Below are 6,110 nucleotides of genomic sequence, written 5' to 3'. Positions count from 1 at the left end.
TGAGATTTCTTTTCAGGAGGCGGCCAATGTGGCTAGGAGAGTTGAGATGGTTCTGTCGTAGGGGGTGGTCAGGGGTCTAACAAGGGGCTTCATCATTCAGGAAGATTCAATGGTGCCTCATCTAGAGGTAGGGATTCGTATGGTAGAGGCCATCCTCCTAGTCCTTTTCAGTCAGCACTTCAAGTTTCTCACGGTGCTTCGGGTGGCCGTGGTTCTCATATGCAGTATTCTGATCAGCAGCCCTACAGTGCACCACCAGCTCCTATCAGTGCACCGCCGCTCCAGAGTTTTCGGGGTGGTCATTTAGGTCGCCAAGGTTAGTCTCAGTTTCCTCAGCCGCAACACTTAGGTGGATGCATTGAGTATGGTGAGTATGGTCATATTCGGAGGGCTTGTCCGAGATTGGTGGGTACTCAGTCGCAGCAACAGGGTTCCCATGCTATAGTTCAGGCACCAGGTATTCTGTCACCCGCTCCGCCAGCTAGGGGTAGGGGTAAAGGTGCTAGAGGTGGAGGTAGATGTATTAGAGGTGGAGGTCAGGCAGCTAGAGGTGGATGCCAGCCAGCAACAGGCCGTCCTAGAGATGTGGTGCAGGGTGGTGGGGCCCAGTCCCGATGTTATGCCCTACCAGCCAGGCCTGAGGCTGAGACTTCCGATGTAGTTGTCACAGGTACTGTTCTGGTTTGTAGCAGAGATGTTTCGGTTTTATTTGATCCAGAGTCTACATACTCCTATGTGTCATCTTATTTTGTACCGTATCTGGTCATGCCTAGTGATTTCTTGAGTGCCCCTGTATATGTGTCTACACCGATGGGTGATTCCATTGTGGTAGATCGAGTCCATCATTCGTGTATAGTTGTGATTGGGGGTCTTGAGACTCGTATGGATTTATTACTTCTGGACATGGTTGATTTTGATGTCATATTGGGGATGGACTGGTTATCACCTTACCACTCTATCTTGCATTGTCATGCCAAAACTGTGACCTTAGCCTTGCCGAGTTTACCTCGTTTAGAGTGGAGATGGACTCCTTGTCATTCTACCCATAGTGTTATCTCTTATGTGAAGGCTCGGCGTATGGCCGAGAAGGGGTGTTTGGCCTATTTGGCATATGTTCGTGATTCTAGTGCCGAGGTTCCTTCTGTTGATTCTGTGCCTGTTGTTCATGAGTTCCCTGAGGTATTTCCTTCAAACCTGCTGGGTATGCCACCCGACAGGGATATTGACTTCTGCATTGATTTGGCTCCGGGCACTCAGCCCATTTCTATTCCGTCATATCGTATGGCCTCGCTTGAGTTGAAAGAGTTGAATGAGAAATTGCAAGACTTGATTGAAAAAGTTTTTATTAGACCTAGTGTTTCGCCTTGGGGTGCACCGATGTTGTTTATTAAGAAGAAGGATGGATCGATGCAAATGTGTATAGATTACCGGCAGTTGAACAAGGTTACAATCAAGAATAAGTATCCATTGTCGAGGATTGATGATTTGTTTGATCAGCTGCAGGGTGCCAAGTTATTTTCGAAGATTGACTTGAGATCTAGCTACCATTAATTGAGGATTAGGGCATCAGATGTCCCTAAGACAACTTTTCGCACTCGGTACAGTCATTATGAGTTCTTGGTGATGTCATTCGGGTTGACAAATTCCCCAGCAGCTTTTATGGATTTGATGAACCGAGTGTTCAAGCCTTACTTAGATTTGTTCGTGATAGTCTTCATTGATGATATTTTAATATATTCCCGCAGTCGGGAGGAGCACGAGCAGCATCTTAGAGTGGTTCTTCAGACATTGAAGGATAGTTAGTTGTATGCCATGTTTTTGAAGTATCAGTTCTGGTTGAGTTCAGTTGCATTCTTAGGTCATGTTGTATCAGTAGAGGGTATTCAGGTTGATCGAAGAAGATAGAGGCAGACAAGAACTGGCTTAGATCCGCGTCAGCTATAGAGATCTAGAGTTTCTTAGGTTTGGCAGGCTACTATCGTCGGTTTGTGGAAGGGTTTTCATCTACTGCAACCCTAATGACAAGGTTGACCCAGAAGGGTGCCCAGTTCAAGTGGTCGGACGAGATTTAGGCGAGCTTTCAGAAGCTCAAGACAACTTTAACTATGGCACCAGTGTTGGTTTTGCCCATAGGTTCCGGGCCTTATACAGTTTATTGTGATGCATCTCGTATTGGACATGGTGTAGTGTTGATGCAGGATGGCAAGGTCATTGCCTATGCTTCGCGACAGTTGAAGATTCATGAGAAGAACTATCCGGTTCATGATTTGGAGTTAGCAGTCATTGTTCACATGTTGAAGATTTGGAGGTATTATCTATAAGGCGTGTCATGTGAGGTGTTCACGGATCACAAGAGTCTGCAATACTTATTCAAGCAGAAGGAGTTGAATTTGAGGCAGAGAAGGTGGTTGGAGCTGTTAAAGGACTATGATATCACCATCTTATATCATCCAGGAAAAACCAATGTGGTGGCTGATGCTTTGAGTAGGAAGTCAGCCAGTATGGGTAGTTTCGCTTATATTTCGGTCGGTGAGAGACCGCTTGCTTTGGATGTTTAGGCTTTGGCCAATCAGTTCGTGAGGTTGGATATTTCTGAGCCTAGCCGTGTGTTAGCTTGCACTGTCACTCGTTCTTCTTTGTTGGAGCATATCCGTGATCGGCAGTATGATGATCCCTATTTGTGTGTCTTTAGAGACACGGTGCAGCACGGAGGTGTCAAGCAGGTTACCTTATGTGATGATGGAGTTTTGAGATTGCAGGGTCGAGTTTGTGTTCCTAATAAGGATGGACTCCGAGAGTTGATTTTAGAGGAGGCCCATAGTTCCCGGTACTCTATTCATCCAGGCGCCGCTAAGATGTATCAGGATTTGCGGCAGCATTATTGGTGGTGGAGAATGAAGAAAGACATTGTTGCACAAGTGGCTCGATGTTTGAACTTTCAGCAGGTTAAGTATGAGCATCAGAGGCCCAGTGGTTTGTTCCAGAAGATTGAGATTCCTGAGTGGAAGTGGGAACATATCACTATGTACTTCGTTGTTGGACTCCCACAGACTTAGAAGAAGTTCGATGAAGTATGGGTTATTGTTGATAGTCTGACCAAGTCAGCACATTTCATTCCTGTGGCAGACTTCTATTCTTCCGAGAGGTTAGCTGAGATCTATATCCAGGAGATTGTTCATCTTCATGGTGTGCCCGTGTCTATCATTTTGGATTGAGGTCCGCAGTTTACCTCACATTTCTGGAGGGCAGTTCAGCAAGATTTGGGCACATGGGTTGTGTTGAGCACATCGTTTCATCCTCAGACGGACGGGCAGTCCGAGCGGACTATTCAGATTTTGGAGGATATGCTCCGAGCTTGTGTCATTGACTTTGGAAGCTCGTGGGATTATTTTTGGCCTTTAGCAGAGTTTGCCTACAACAACAGCTACCAGTCGAGTATTCAGATGGCTCCTTATAAGGCTTTGTATGGTAGGTGGTGTCAGTCGCCGGTTGGATGGTTTGAGCCGGTAGAGGCTAGGTTGTTGGGTACGGATCTAGTTTAGGATGCCTTGGACAAGGTCATAATTATTCAGGATAGGCTTCGTACAGATCAGTCTAGGCAAAAGGGTTATACCAACCGTAAGGTTCGTGATTTGGCTTTCATGGTCGGTGAGCGGGTCTTGCTTCGAGTGTCGCCTATTAAGGGCGTGATGAGATATGGGAAGAAAGGCAAGCTTGGCCCTAGGTTCATTGGCCCGTTTGAGATTCTTGATCGAGTGGGAGAGGTGGTTTACAAACTTGCATTGCCACCTAGCTTATCAGTCATGCATCCAGTGTTTCATGTGTCCATGTTTCGGAAGTATGACGGTGATCCATCCCATGTGTTAGATTTCAGCACTGTCCAGTTGGACAAGGACTTGTCCTACGAGGAGGAGCCGGTAGCTATTCTAGACTGGCAGGTTCGTTAGTTGAGGTAAAAAAGTTTCCCTTCTGTTCGTGTTCAGTGGAGAGGTCAGCCTGCGGAGGCATCGACCTGGGAGTTCGAGTCCGATATGCGGAGCCATTATCCCCACCTTTTCCCCGACTCAGGTACTTCCTTCTTATGTCCGTTCGAGGGCGAACAATTATTTAAGAGGTGGAGAATGTGATGACCCAAAAGGCCATCACTTATTTTAAAAACAAATTCTGTGTTTCGAGGCCTTAAAAACCTCATTCTATCTCACCTTGATTTGCGTGCGAAGTCCGGGCACGTAGTCGGAAAGACATTATGTGAAAATCTATGAAATATGATGAATTTTGCCATTAAAATGAGTTTAAGTTGACTTCGGTCAATATTTTAGGTAAACGGATCCGGACCCGTGATTTGACGGTTCCGGAGAGTCCATAGGAAAATATGAGACTTGGGCATATGCCCGGAATCAAATTCCGAGGTCCCAAGCTCGAGAAATGAATTTTTAAAGAAAATTATTTTTTGAAATATTTATTAGCTTTTGGAAATGAAATGTGTTTAAAACTTGATGGTTTCAGACCCTTATTTTGGTTCTGGAGCCAGGTACAGGTCTTATATGTGATTTAAGATGAGTTTGTGAAATTTGGTAAGAAACGGAAGTCGTTTGAGGTAATTCGGATCCGTAGTTGTGAAAATTAATACTTTGAATGTTTTGAGAATTTCCTTAGATTTCTATGCTAAATTCGTTGTTTAAGAGGTTGTTTTGGCGATTTGATCGCACGGATAAATTCATATGATATTTTTGAGTTAGTATGCATGTTTGGTTTGGAGCCCCGAGGGCTCAGGTGAGTTTCCGATGGGTTCCGGAAGGTTTTGAACTTAGGAAATATTGCAGGTTTTTGTTGTCTTAGTGCACATAAGTTTTGTCTTCGTGCCAATTTCCTCAGGTGCCAATTTACTCTTCGTGAATACAGAGCTTGGGACACGAACGCGAGGTTATAGGGAGAGTACCCTTCGCGAACGCGTCCAGGCACTCGCGAAAGCATAAGGTTAAAGGCCTGGGGGAAGGGGTTTCACAATTGTTCTACGCGAACGCGGCCATCTGACTACGAACACGAAGGCTCTAGGAGCTGAAGCTCCCCGAATGCGAGTCGTCGAACGCGAACGCGAAGATCACCTAGGCCTGACCCATCGCGAACGCGACAGGCCTATCGCGAACGCGATGAAGGTCTGCCCAGTGATTTTTAAACAGTAGCAAAACATACGGGATTTAACAAAAACTTCATAACTTCTTCTTCTAAACTCCAAATTGGGCAAATTTTGAAAGAGAACTTCACCACAAATCCATAAGTATGTAATCTTAGACTCATTTTCTTCAATTTCCATCAACACCCATTAGATTTCTAGGCCTAAATCATGTTCTTAAGGGTAGAAAATTAGGGATTTGGGTAGAGTTAGGGATTTTTGTATAATTGGGATTTATACCTCGTTTTGGGGTCGGATTTTGGAAATAATTACATATTCGGGCTCGTGGGTGAATGGGTGATCGGGTTATGGTCCGAACCTCGTATTTTGACCAAGCGGGCCCGAGTTCGATTTTTAACTTTTTGGGAAGAATGATAGGAAATATATAATTAACCCTAGGAATTGAATTGTTTAGTGTTTATTGATGTTATTATGCCGATTATGTCTAGATACAATTGATTTGGAGCCAAATTCCAATGGAAAAGGGGTGTTTGAGGCTTGAGTTGGCCGTGGAAGTTCGAGGTAAGTGTTTGGTCTAACCTTAACTTGAGGGATTAAGAGTTGTGTCCTATTTGCTACATGTTACTTGTTGAGTGCGTCGTATAGGCATGGTGATGAGTATCTATACGTTGGTGTCAAACATGACCGTGGCTCTTAAAAAGAAATTATTGTGTTCTTAATAAATACTACAAATGCTTAATTTGTTGATTCTCCCTGTGGAGTAATAATTATGATTATTCTCGTGGAAATTACTTATGATTGAGTATTGGTGCTAGTTGAGGTAGTTAGATGTTGGAACAAGTTTGGTTATAGTTGATTTCCCTTGCCGAGACGTATTTACTTATACTGTGGATTCCCTTGCCGGTATAATATTGTCTCTTTATTGATCCCTTGTCGGGACTCTCATTGTCATTGGTGTTGAACTGTATATGTGGAT

Source organism: Nicotiana sylvestris, chromosome 2, assembly GCF_000393655.2.
Source record: "Nicotiana sylvestris chromosome 2, ASM39365v2, whole genome shotgun sequence".
In the NCBI taxonomy this organism is placed as follows: domain Eukaryota; kingdom Viridiplantae; phylum Streptophyta; class Magnoliopsida; order Solanales; family Solanaceae; genus Nicotiana; species Nicotiana sylvestris.
The sequence above is the reverse complement of the archived record's forward strand: the minus strand, read 5'-3'. Positions refer to the sequence as shown.